Source organism: Canis lupus, chromosome 14, assembly GCF_011100685.1.
Source record: "Canis lupus familiaris isolate Mischka breed German Shepherd chromosome 14, alternate assembly UU_Cfam_GSD_1.0, whole genome shotgun sequence".
In the NCBI taxonomy this organism is placed as follows: domain Eukaryota; kingdom Metazoa; phylum Chordata; class Mammalia; order Carnivora; family Canidae; genus Canis; species Canis lupus.
In genome coordinates, this window is record NC_049235.1 from 44,044,246 (window position 1) to 44,058,873 (window position 14,628).

Here is a 14,628-nt window from a genome sequence, read left to right on the forward strand (position 1 = left end):
ATTTGAGTGTGTGATATTTGCCCCCCTAAACAGGAAAAAATATTTCCTTGTTCCCATTTTCTAATCAAAAGAATATTTAAGACCATCGAGTGAACATTATTTAACCAATCTAAACACAGATCATTTTACAGGTGATAAAAGTCTTATTTTGGTAATAGAGAGCCTATATTCTACAGCCCCAAAAATACACATCCACGTACACGGGTAAAGTCAGAAAACTTTCACACAGAAATCCAAGTTTGGTCCTTACCTCAGGATTGAAACCCATTTAAATTCCAAGAATAAGTAGCTGACAAAGATAATTTTCATAGATTAACATTTTTCACCTGGGTTTTATATTTCTGGAAGAAATATACACTGCATTGGTTATGCATTGATCAAACTTTTATTGTGCCAGCTGTACTTCATAGACCTGAAAAAGTGATTCAAGCAAAACAAAAGAGAACATAAAAGCACAACTATAATGGTTTTAAATCCCAAAGAGGCAATTACAAGTTTGATTCCAGTGATGCAGCTGGACTCCATTGGAAAACTAAACACCTTATCCATATTAAGTAGTTATGAAGGCTAAGGCTTGGGATGTAAATAATAAATTTGCACTGCAGTCATATTTGTAGAGTACATCCCTTTTAATAAGTGGAAAGAATATAGTAATAAATTTCACACTAACTCGTGTGCAAAGGAGAATTTTACAGAGTTCAAACGTGTTAAGGCAGGTAAGAAAAATGTGTGGTATGAAATAACTAATCACTGGGATAAAACAAATGAAAAAAGATTAGAATCATGTGCACAGGATTGGATTGTAACTCTTTAACCACTTGGAGCCGGATTCAGCCTAATGCAGCTTTTTGTATGCATGATGTTTCTCTGCCTCTCTTTAAAAGAAAAATGAAAGTAAATGGGGCATTGTGCTGCTTCCCAAATTAATTCACAAAAGCCTAGGACAAGACACTTCTAGAACTAATTATTGCACAGTTTAGAATATCTTTCTCTTCCCTGATTTTTAGACGCAGGAATGAGAAAAGTAAAGAATTTATACAGGATTCCATCCAGCATTAAGCAAGCCGGCTGGGGCTCTTCCAAGCTCCCCTCTAAGTGCTCCAAATATGCTCATTAATTCATTAATCTGCCAAGCATTTAGTGTCTATTTCATGTCAGACACCAGAGATGCAAAGATCAGAAGGCACTGCTCTCAACTTGAAGGTGCCACAGTTTAGTGGGGGGAAATAGGTGGGCACATAGACACCCTAGGAAAAAGAAATGCTTGCTAAAGTGCAAATATTCAGTGTCAGGTTGCAGAGAGAAAGGCCACTTAACTGTCTTACAGAAAGGATTTCAGACAAAAGTGCAATAGAAGATGTAAACTTGCATAGTTTAAAAATGATCTTTAAAAAGACTTTGCTCCAAATCTTGCTGTTTGGAACAAATTGCTGAAGGTTACTCAACACTGCTCATTTTTCCTCAATGGGCCATTCACAAAAATCAATCCCAGTTCTTACCAAGACAAGAGTCTGATGATTATCCATAGAGTAAAATAGCAAAGTGAATTCCTTCCTCATGCCAAACAGAAAGATGGAGTTAAAAATGAAATGCAGAAAGTTAAATGTTTGGAAGAAAATACAGGATGATATTTTATGAAGTTGGAGTAGGAAAAAAATTCTTAATCCATTCTCAAATAATGAAAAACCTAAAGGAAAAGATGGACAATTTTAACATCATTAAAATTAAATTTTTATTTTCATCAAAAGGCATAACAAATTTAAAAAAGAAAGAAGAAAATAAAATGTACAAAGGCAACTGACAGACTGGAGAAGATATTTCTAACCTGTGTCACCATGTAGATTAGCCACCAGAATATATGATATTTATAAGTCAATAAGAAGAAACATTTTAAAATAGAAAAATCAGTAAAGACATGAAGGAGTAGGGGTGCCTGGTGGCTCAGTTGGTAAAGCATCTGACTCTTGATTTTGGCTCAGGTCATGATCTCTGGGTCTTGAGATCAAACCCTAGTGGGGCTCTGTGCTCAGTGGGGAGTCTGCTTGGGATTCTCTCTCTTCCCTTCTCTCTGCCCCCTCCCTGCTTCTCTTTCCTTTCTCAAAAGAAAAGAAAAGAAAAGAAAAGAAAAGAAAAGAAAAGAAGAAAAGAAATGAAGGAGTAAAGAAACACATGGAAAGATGCTCAACCTCATCAGTAATTGAGATAAATGAAAATAAGTTACAGATTTCACACCTGCAGATTGGCAAGAAGACAAAAAGACTAAGGATACAAACTATTGGTAAGAATGTGGGACCACAGACACTCTCACATACTGCTGGTGAGATTGTCAATTACTAAAACCACTTTGAAAAACACAATGGCAAATCTATATAATGTGAAGATGTTCATATTATAGGACTCAGAAATTTCACTTTACAGAATACATTCTAGAGACACTGTCATACATATACACAGAGATTATGCCCAGGGAGGCCATACTCTAGTTGTGAAAGAGTCAATATGTCCACGAAATAGGAGCATAGAGAAATTAAATGTGGCATATTCATATGATGAAATACTATACAGCAGTGAACATGATGTTCCATGCAAGACATTGAATGCAAAAAGGAGGTAATAAAAATGACAAGAGACATGAAGCATGAGTAGTAAACAGAAGATAATCCTGGAGCAGTCTATGGATTTTTCAGAATGAATAGAAGATCTCGGGGTGAAAGGGTGGAGTTTGAATATCTATGAAGGGCAAGAGATGGGCTACAACCCAACCAAGACAAGGAAACAAGAATAGACCCTATATATAACTTCCAATGTAAAAGTCGTACCTGAACTCACCATCTAGAAAAATCTCCATTCACTGGTCTGGTGCAGTGGCAAAAGAGTTTGCTCTGTAAGACAAGAAAGTCATCTGTGAAAACTTGAAATCTTATGCCTGCCCACAATAGTAAGAGATCCCACATGAACTGGAAACATAGTGAGGAAACTCCATGCTGAGTATTAACATAAAAATTATTATCAAAATGACAAAATAATACTAATTTAATGGCTCTATCATTGACAGGCCCTCATTGAAAGAAATACTAAATAAAGGCTGAACTTTGGAAAGAAGAAAAATTGGACCTAGAAAGACCTAGAAGGAGAATGAAATCATGAGGAAAAAAAGGAAGTAAATCTAAATAAAATGACTATAAAAGCAAAACTGTAACAATAATAACTAAAAGAGTGTTAAGGTAGTTAAAAACAAGGTAGAACTAAGATATATAATCAGAATAATATGGCAAAGTGAGATTGGGAAAGTGGATTTAAAACTTCCCAATGGCACACAATTCTAGGATAGACAAATCTGATGGTTAAACTTCATTATATGAAATACACTTTTTAACTCTCTCCACAACTTCACAATAATTTCCTTCTTAAATTTTTGTCAGTTGATTCTTTTCTGTCTAGATTTCATGACTGACTTTAGTACAGACTTAAATACTTTAGAAATTTATAAAGGTTGTAAACAAGAGCTGAGATTTCAATTCAAAATGTAAATGAAATTCTACCAGTTCATTTAATGGAATAAATGCACTAGTAAAAAAAAGTTAATGATACAGGAACTAACTATATAATAGAAGGCTCAAAAATTAAATCCAGTTCTTTAGAGATATTGAAAAAATGCTGGTTATATTGCTCAGGAAGAAGAAAAGAAACAAATAGTGTTAGAAACACAGGAAGGTCATGACTGTGATATAAGTTAAATAAACCATAAGAGGATATCTTGAAAACATTTATGCCAACAGATCTTAACATTTAGATGAAATGGAAAATTTTCTAGAGTTGGCTGGAAAATTATTAGAAAACCCTAATATCTTCAAAAAATTCAAAGGATTAATAAAAATCTACTCCTCAAACCACCACACTCAGCTTTACCAGAGTGCCAAGGAAGTGAAAGCATCTGTGTTATCCAACTGTTCCAGAAAATAAAACAAGAGAAAAAGATCCCCACCTGCCTCTATGGGCCTGGTAAATAACCTTGATGCAGAAAACGACAAGGACAGCCCAAGAAAGGGAAATTATAGGTCAGTCTCACATGTGAATGTAGATACAAAAAAAATCCTGCATAAGTTATGGTCAAATCAAAATAGCATTTGCAAAAAAACATGTACATAGCCAAGAAGCATTTATCTCAGGAATGCAAAACTGCTAGTGACCCTATGGATTGACAGTGGTCTGGTGTTTCCATTACTATCTAGGATCTAAAGGAAAAAATCCCAAAGGAAGTTCTTAAAGCCTCTTAAGGGAAATCTAGGAAACACTAATGAAGTTTTAAAATTCGAGGTTAGCAAATTCTTTCCAGTTTTACTAGCCAGTGACTGACGACTCCCAATTGTATTTCAATTGTATTTCATTTTGCAAATGTTGTTAGTGCTGTGAATGAGCAGAACCAAATCACAGCATGGCATAGATGGAGCAAATCTGAGAGATTGTGTAGTTGAACCTATCATTTTAGACCTAAGACACATAGAAGTGAAATCATATGCCCAAGGTTACACAGTTCATCAGAGACAGATTCAGTCTGATGACCTAGGTAAACTTTTGACTCTGTACACCAATGCCAAGGGTGCCCCACAATGCTGATTCATAGATATGGATAATTCCATCTCTGACTATGTGATGGGTTAACTTGTTAGACAAATTCTCTCATCTGGAACAAGTAGAAAGGTTAAAGATGATGTATACATATGTGTGTATGTGTGTGTGTGTGTGTGTGTATGCATATATGTAGGTAGGTACATGCATGCGCACATATATCTGTATATCAGAGTAAATGTAAATGTAAATATCATGGTACAGTCAAGTCAGCCCAGAAGATAGTTAGGGCTTGGGGCACCTTGATCCTGGAGAGAAAATAAGCATCTGAATGGAGGTAAGCCCAATTTTCCTCCAAGAACTTGCCAATTTGTTAAGAGCCTGAGGCTGAGAGATTGGGAAGCTGGGTAGAACTTTGGGAAGACAAAAAATTAGAATTCAAGGCCCTCTGTGAGTGATAGGTCATGGTAAACACCCCAAGCTATCACTTGGATTCATTTTAGACACCTGAAGGACTACACATAAGAACTATGAGTTAGCAGAATATATCCAGCCCTTGCGATGAAAATCAGCTAAATTCCCTACCTAACTGCCATCCAGAAGCAGAGTAAATTATCTCTGGAAGAAAATAACATCAGTCTGAGCCTTGAATTGTTTTCATACACACTGTCTGGAGTTTAATAAAAATTTCTCAAACATAATTAGGAAAAAAAGAGAAACAATGAAAAACTGAGGGGAAAAATTAGCAACAAACCTACAGGTGATCCAGACATTGGAGTTATTCAACATAGACATTTAAATAACAAATTAGCAAGTTCAAGAAAATAATGATGAGGACTTTCACCAGGCAACTATAGTGCATATAATTTAAAAATCACTTGGAAATTCTAGAACTTAACAATATAGCAAATTAAGAAATTAATTAAATTAAGAAATAGAGAGATGGACTCAACCACAAATTAAACACAGCCAAGAAAAAGATTAGTGAACTGGAAGTGAAGCCAGTAGAAACATATCCACATTCAAGTACAGAAAAATAGATGGAAAGCACACACACCAAGAAACATGAACATAGGAGACATAACTGCTTGAGGTGGGCCACTGTCAGAGTATTTCAAGATTGTTCACCAAAGCTACATCTCAAGTCGGAGATGGGCCTTGGGCATGTGGCACCAGCACTGAAGCATGCACTACAAAATACAATGGCACCCTTATCCTCCAATTAAAGCAAAAGGATTATCCAAGTAGATTAAAAAACAACCACCATATGCTACTTACAAAAGAAACATCTTAAAAATAGGATGCTGAAAATGGAAGTCAAAAGATAGAAAAAAGATATATTCTAGTCCTATAAAGGAACACCCTTTTATAAAAAAAAAAATCAAAGACTCCATCCATTTAGGAAGATGCAATCATTCTAAATGTGTGTAGATTTAAAATGCATGAAGCCAAAATGATAGAAATGAAGCTAATAAGGGCAAAATTAACTTATTCATTGAGGAACTTCGGCATATTCACATAGAAAGAGTATGTACTGTGATTAAAATAGAGAAGGAAATTGTCCCCAAGGTGTGAAAACGAGGGTACAAGACATCTCTAATGGTGCTTGGAATTTCACATATCAGGATACGTTACTTAAAGAACTTTTAGTCTTCGGCTTTATACCTGATCAGAGAACCTTGTTGTAAGTGAGGACATCATGGGCTGGGGGATGGAAGTGAAGCAAGCTCAGGGAAGGGGACACAATAGATTCGTTTTATACTTTCCCCAGATTTCAGCCATTCTAGTATATACCTGGTGTCTACACGGCCAGTTGTTTTCCCCTCTACATATAAGACAAATGATTGCACATGGCTTAGCTGTCATTTCCAGCTTCTTACAAACTCAGATACATGCCTACCCTTGTCTTGTTCCTTCCTAACATCAGATAGAATGATTATTCTCTGCTGTCTTACTTAGAAGTGGTCAGGTTATGGAATTAAAATGTACACTGTTTCCACTCCATAAGGCAGCATCAAACAATGACATCTAATTTCCTATGGCCATGTTCCCTAATTGTCTTATAAAACTGAAATATTAAAAAAATATTTCTGACATGCATATACACAAATACTATATGAAAATTCACATTACGGGTATGCGTGTATTGTGCTAATTCAGATTTGGGGGACTTTTTGTAAAATGCCACTTCTCTCTACCTCCTTCAAAGCTGCAGTTAGCCTGAGCCTTTCATCACTCCCGTCCAGTGTGACTGGCGCTGGTCTGTAGGAATCATAAGTTGTCAAGAGATACCATAAGCTCTGAGGCAGAATGAATTATTTTATCATGTCCCTTTTCTTGGACATTCCATATCAAGGGATGTAGTGGCTTTAAACCCAGGTAAGGGACAGCCCTGCATCCTCCCTCAGCGACACAGGAGCTCCTGTCTGCCTGTCTGTCTGCATCACCTCTGGAATGGATTGTGTCCAGCTGTTAAGAGTTTCGTTCTTAAAGCACAAAAGTCTTGAATGTAGATCCAGACTCTGTACTATACGGGATGACAGGTAGTTGTTACTATTCAGAGACTTATTTGGAAGGAGCTGTAGGTGGCCCTCCCAGGAGGGAATTTATACCAAAAGAGAAGAGATGTTTGGGGTCTGTTTGAGGGATGTTGTCATGCAAGGGGATGGGTGATTCTGGCTACAGTGTGGTGTCCATCATGACATTTTCGAATCTCAGGAGGAGCAGTAGAATGAGAGACATTCTACTGCATAAAGCAGAACAAGGGCCCTAAGGTGCTGCGAGCAGAAGTCAGCACCACTGTGTGGTAGCCCACATAGTACCCATCAGGCATGGCACATGGCATCGTAGGCACCGTCCACACGCAGCCTTAGCATTGGCACGAGTTGTGGACGTGGCGACAAGCTACGGGAGATGAGGGAGTGTGTAATTCCGGAGCTCTGGGTCACATCCACAGCTGATGTGCCACAGCAGCTGGAGCAGGAGAAATTAGGTGTACAGATGCACGAGCTGGGAGTTACACGAAGTGGGCAGAAGAATAAGACCTTTACTTCCTCCGACTCTTCCAGGCTATGACTCTCCTTCCTTCCAACTCATGTATACCCTCCAAATTCTTCAGTTCAAGAGCATGGTAAACTCTTAACCACGTTTTTCCATTAAAATTGACCTTCACTTTGAGGGCCCTATTAATCTCATATTGAGAGCATAGATATGCTCATCATCTTTATATGATCTTTGTTTTCTCTTCACAAATACTTGAAATTCTCATAGAAGACCAGCATGCCAGCTCAGTTACTTGACTATTTCTCCAGGAGACCAAAGAGATAATGAGTGAGATATTTATTACTTTCTCTTTTGCCTCAATGCCTCACTCCCATTCCAAAAGCTGGATCGTCCTGCCGACTTCAGGTCATGGATTCCAACAGTAAAATATGTGTATGTCAAGTCACCTTATAAATATAGGGGTTTGTTTTTGTTTTTGTTTTTTTTTTTTTTTTGGTCTAAAAGCTATTTGTTGGCTGTAAGCTGTATATAGATGATTGTCTTTATTATCTTCCCCTGAGGGATTCTCTTTGCTTTTGAGCTTTCAACTATGGAAGAATTGAAAATCTTGTTACCAGTTTAGAGGAGAATTATCAAATTAACAACTTCCAAACAAGACTTCTGAGGAAATTTGGAGAGTTTAATCAGTTTAAGATTGGGGTGAAAACTGGTAACATGGTTCTTATATTTGAGCTTACAAGGAGCATTAATGTTTCTGCTCAGACTCTCACTCCCCCACACAATGGCTAGAATAGAATAGAAATGAGGCCCCAAAGAAGCATGGAATGGGGGTTTGCCTCTTTATTCTGAGTCCTGTGTAGCCTCTGGTGGTCCCTTAACCTTTCCATTTATTTTATTTTATTTATTTATTCATGAGAGACACAGAGAGAAAGGCAGAGACATAGGCAGAGGGAGAAGCAGGCTCCCTGCGGGGAGCGATCCCAAGACTGCAGGATCACACCCAGAGCTGAAGGCAGATGCTCAACCACTGAGCCCACCCAGGTGCCCTAACTTTTAACCTTTATTCAACTGTGAAAAGAAGAAGCTCATGGCTCCATTTTACAGTTGTTGTGAGGAGGAAATGAGGTCACTCACTTAAAATGAGCAGCTTGCATTTGCGGGTGAGGCGCTGTCCCAAATGCTGCATATGTTACCTTATTCATAATGACGGCATGTGAGACATGCTGTGTCCATCATTTGGCAGGTAAGAAAAGGGAGGTACAAAGATGACCTCTGTTTGCAAGTCTGCATTCTTAACCACTCTTTGCATTTAGAACATCGACTGGAACACAATAAAGTCTCACTCGAAGTGAACTAGAAATACTATAATGCCTTAGTTTTCCTTTATTCCACGTCTTCTCAAGAGTGTCTTTGGAAATTCTTACGGAAACTGAATGAGTGGTGTTAGAAATCACCTCGTGCATGCAATGAGCGTAGGAATGCATTTAAAAGGAAGTTATATAATAATTACCAAATGCAATGCATTCAGAAGTGATTGTGAAAATACCGCCTTGTGATTATGATGGAGTAATTGAGAGGTGCTGCTGAGGGAAAGACATTTCTTTCCTTTGCTCCTGAAAACCTAAGAATATTTATTTATCTATTTATTTGTTTGCTCGTTTATTGGCAGATGGGGGGCGTTATTGTTCAAATGTGTGATACTTAATTTTGGAGTTGAAAGGGTGATGCCACTCATACAATTATATCAGGCTTTAGAAGTAAATTTCCTATTGTCAGACACCCAAATTAACTGGCATAAATATATGACAAATTGCAAAACAGTTGATTAAACCAGTTGCCAAATAGAACTCCATTCAGATAATAACCCAGTGTTCAACACATTTTAGCACAGACTATTTGAAATGTCTTTATTTAGCAAAATCAGAGATCGAGATTGTTATCCTACATTTATCTTCTCGAAGATAATGTGATCATAATAATAATAATGTGATGAGCTTTGGAAATGAAAAGCTTCTGGGCTCAGTTCACTAGAAAGTGTGCTTATTTTTGCCAGTGAATAATGTGATTAGACAGTAGAAAAGATGGTGGGCTATCAATATTTTTCATAAAGATTCCTAATGTTGCAGATGATGACCACAAAAGTCAACTGATATTCTGAAGGCTACACAGCAAAGGCATGTCAGGATCCAGGACTGCTGCCTTGCTAGGTCTTGTTTTTCCTATAATAATAAATTTCTTCTTATTTTTTGGATTCCTCATGCTTGATAAGTCCATAATTCCTTGGATATATACCCCAGTAGAGGTAGTTTTTGGGCTTCAGGCTGAAGGCACTTTTTTCCCAAACGAGGGCAGGCATAAAGGAGGAAGGAGAGGGTGGTCTCCCTCCTTCTGCGCATTATCAGTGGCCTGCTCCCCTCTGCTATGTGGCTGATTCACCACTCAGATTGATTTTCATGACATCCTCCTGCTATGTGAACTGATGTAATGATAATCTTCGCTTAAAATGGTCCTGATTTAATGTAAGCTAAGTGACATCATTAGAAATAATGATAACATTTCCCTCTTCTTTCCAACAATTGCTATATTTGCTAGCTCTTTCCAAAAATGTTAAATAATACCATGAAAGTGAACATTCCAATCTTATTCTGGATTTCATGCCATCATGAAATATGTATTGTTCCTCCCCAGCCTTGGACTAATATAGTGGAAACTGGGTCTCAATCTCAGAACTCTTTCTGCAGAGCATATATGCTGCTAATACACCACACCTCTAGCCCAACAGATACCCCATGGCTACTGCCAACTGGTAGGAATGAACAAAGGTGGAGAAAACCATTTGTCATTCATACTCTAGAGTTTTACCATGCATGGAAAGTGCTCTCCCTTTATTCCATTTACTTATGGATTTCTTCTATTTTTATATATTTTTCTTTTTTAAAACAGGCTTCCATATATACAACATTTTCCAAAGTGATTATGTGCTTTGTGTCTGTTTGGCTATTATTACCATGGATTATATTAATTTCAAAATGTTAAATCATCCTTCAGTCTCTGGCTGAACTATTTCTTGGCCATGGTGTATATACTCTTATATTTGTTAATTTTAATTAGAGTTTTAGTTTCTATATTGGCAAGTGACATTTACCGTCAGTGTTGTGCAACTTATTCTAAAACCATTTTTTAGTGTCAAGGCTTTGCTACCTTACTAACATCATTTGAGGAATTTCCATCTCGCTATATTCTGGAATTATATAATATGTATCTGTTTTTTACAGGGTCAACAGGGTTGCCTATAAAACCATCTGGGCTGAGTGATTCTTGGAATGTATTTTCAATTTGTCATGAATATCGATATATTTTCTTTTTTGGTTAGATTTGGTCATTTACATTTTTTAGAAAATTATTCATTTTATCTACATCTTTAAATTTAGTTTCAAAGAATACCTAGTATTCACTATTAGCTGTTATAGTCTCTTGTCTATACTCTCTATTCAAATTGTGAATATTGAATATTTGAATTTTTTAATAATTCTTACGCATGTTAGAATTGCCTATTTCATTGGTCTTAACAAAGGAACAATTGTTGCATTAATTTATTAATTCTATGGGTCTTATTTATTTAGATGGAGTTTTTAAAAAATTGCTCAACTCCTATTATGTTTCTAGAAAATATTTTTCTATTGATTTCAAGTGTTTTCCATATTTCAATGCTTTTTCTTTAATTTTTATTTATTTATGATAGTCACACACACAGAGAGAGAGAGAGAGAGAGAGAGGCAGAGACATAGGCAGAGGGAGAAGCAGGCCCCATGCAACGGGAGCCTGACGTAGGATTTGATCCTGGGTCTCCAGGATCGTGCCCTGGGCTAAAGGCAGGTGCTAAACCGCTGCGCCACCCAGGGATCCCTGTTTTCCATATTTCAATAGACTTTTATTACTTTTACTCATTTTATTTCTAACATTCATAACTCTTGTTCTTTATCACTATAACAAAGCTCTTTATTCAAACTTTTTCTTTCATTCTCTTATATTAACATAGAAATATGTTCTTTTTGTGTTAATGCTATTGCCTATTATCACACACTATTAATTTAAAATTTTTTCTGTTATTTTATTTTATGTATATTGTAAATATCAGCAAAGAAAGCTTTTAGCCAGAAATCAGAACTAATTATAGCTTAAACAAATTAGTATAGTATCTTTTGCTCTTCTATTTTGTTTTGTTTTGCCTTTTAAGACCTCTGAGGTCACAAGTTCTTTTCATAGGGTCATCCATCTTTAGCATGTTACTTTGTTGCCTTATGTTCTCAAGGTGGACACTGCAGCTCTAGACATCACAACAACTTCCCAGCCAAGACAAACAGGAACAAATGTCACCAGCTATGTTAGTTCCTTTCATCTGAAAAGTAAAAACTTCCCCAGACACCCCACACTTCCATATCATTGACTAGAACTGTATGACATGACCAACCTAGCTGCAAGAGAGGCTGGAAAGTAAGTATTTATCTCTTCTAGAGTCTCTAATAGAAGATGAAGAAGAAGAATGAGTTGGATATATCTGGCTAATTAACCAACTAACTCTTACCTGCTGCAATATGTCTATTGAAAATAAAAACTGTGATTTTTTTAACCCAATCTGAAATGTGACTTTTAGATTTATTATCATAATTGATTTTAATCCTTTCATTATGCTTCTCCCCTTTTTAACCTTTTAGTATCATGTAGAAGATAATTTTATTACTTTTCCTCCTCTTTTAAAATTTCTATTAATTGTCAGTGTCTGGTTAAAAAGATTTTTAACCTATGTTTTTATGATAATATTAAAAAATTGAATTATATCTTCAATAGCCCATTACTTCAGAGAAGTAATTATTAATTCCCAACTTTCCATTTTGTCATACTTAATCACACTCCTACTACCTGACCTATGTGAATATTTGAGATTTAAATCGGAATATAATAATCTGTATTATGTAGTTCATTGGTTTTCAGCATATTCACAGAGCTGTGTACCCATGACCACAATCTGTTTTAGAACACATTCATGACTCTAAAAGGAAATGTAAAAAATGCATTACATTATTAGTTCTTCCCTTATATTTTTTGATATTTTCATTGTTTTTTGCTAGATTTTTAAAATATTCTTTAGGCTTATTTCTAACTTACCTAATTGCAATATTTAAACCCACTGTTTCATAACCTTTGTTGGCCGGAGAGTGAACTCAGCAATGTGTAAGAGAAAACTTAAATAAAATTTGCTTAAACAAGACAGCTACTTGTGTTTTGTGTAACAAGAAGTCTAAAGATAGGTGAATCAGAATTGGTACAGCAGCTTCACAATATCATTGGCTATGCCGGATCTTTTATGCTATCCCTGGGATATGGACTTTTTTCTCTTGTTCACAAGATGACTTCATTGGGTGCAGCAGATAAGAAGGAAGGGACCTAGGAAAGAAGGCTGCCTGTGTATCAGGAGAGTAATACCTTCACAGAAGCACTGAGCACACTCCACTTACATCTCATTGGCCACATCTATGCCCAGTCAACTTCCACACACATCCCACTACCAGGGACACTTGTGGCTTTTAGATGGACAATGTGAATACAATTGGGGTTCTACTAGTAAATTAGAAAGGGAAAAACAATATTGGATAGGCAACACTCTTACCACATTCTCCTTTTTTGACCCTTTCCTAAGTTAGTTGAAATGTTCCATCAATGAATATTTTTTTAAAAGTACATTTTAAAATTTCCTCTGTATCTGGAACTATAGTTGCATGCTTTCACGTGTAAAAACCCAACTTTACCTCAAATCATTAGATTTCCCACTCAAAACCCTATATTTATTTTCTAAAGCTTCATTGAGTCATATCTTATGTTGCATAAAATTCCTGCATTTAAAGTGTGTAGTATAGTGATTTTTAGTGTATTCATGAAACTGTGCATCGATTGCTACAACAGTCTATTTTAGAACATGTCCATGACCTCAAAAGGAAACTCCATTCACATTAGCAGTCACTCTCCATTCTTTTCCTCTTCCTAGTGCCTGGAAACCATGACCCACTTTCTGTCTCTATGTATCTGCGTATGCTAAGAAATTTCATGTAGATGGAATTAGGCAATACACGGCCTTTGCAACTGACTTCTTTCACTTAGCACAATGTTTTCAACTCTCATCCATGTTGTAGCATGTATAAGTACTTCATTCATTTTGTTGCTGAATAATATCCCATTATTTGGATATACTACCTTTTATTTATCTATCTCATATAATTACCATACAATTGATGGATTTTGACCTGTGTCCACTTTGAGGCTATTATGAACCTTCATGTGCAAACTTTGTGTGAATATGCTTCTGTTTTTATTAGGAATATACATAGCTAGGAGTGGAATTATTGGGTATTAGGATAACTTTATGTTTAACTTTTATAGAAAGTTTCAAACTGTTTTTGCAAGGAGGCTGCACCATTTCACATTCTCACCAGCAGAATAAGAGAGTTCTAATTCCTCCACATTCTTGTCAATACTTGTTACTGGCTGTCTTTTTTATTATAGCCATCTTGGCAGGTATCAAGAGGTATCTCATTGTAGTTTTACATTGCATTTCCTTTTCTTTTAAAAATGTTATTTATTTATTTACAAGAGACACAGAGAGAGAGGCAGAGACATAGGCAGAGGGGAAAGCAGGCTCCCTCTGGGGAGCCTGATGCAAGACTCGATCCCAGGACCCTGGGATCTTGCCCTGAGCCAAAGGCAGATGGTCAACCACTGAGCCACCCAGGGGCCCTTACATTGCATTTCCCTAGTGAATAGCAATGTTGAGTATCTCTTTGTGTATTTACTGGACATTTATATCTCTTCTTTGGAGAAATGCCAATTCAGAGCCTTTGCTCATTTTTGATTTGGTTATTTGTATTTTTATTGTTGAGTTGAGTTGTATATGGTATATACATTCTGGATAAAAATCTCTTGTCAGATACATTATTAGAAGATATTTTATCCCATTCTATGGGTTGTCTTTTAAATTTCTTGCTAGTGTCATCTGATGCACAG

General features: G+C 36.4%; 1 long non-coding RNA gene across 1 annotated transcript in view; it reads right to left on the reverse strand.

Moving 5' to 3' along the window:
• LOC119867269 overlaps positions 1–14,628 on the reverse strand; it is a 64,647-nt gene that overhangs the window by 19,493 nt on the left and 30,526 nt on the right. Inside the window, exon 2 of the long non-coding RNA XR_005369224.1 lies at positions 2,830–2,882. This is a non-coding gene — a long non-coding RNA (uncharacterized LOC119867269). The remainder of the gene's footprint in view (positions 1–2,829; positions 2,883–14,628) is intronic.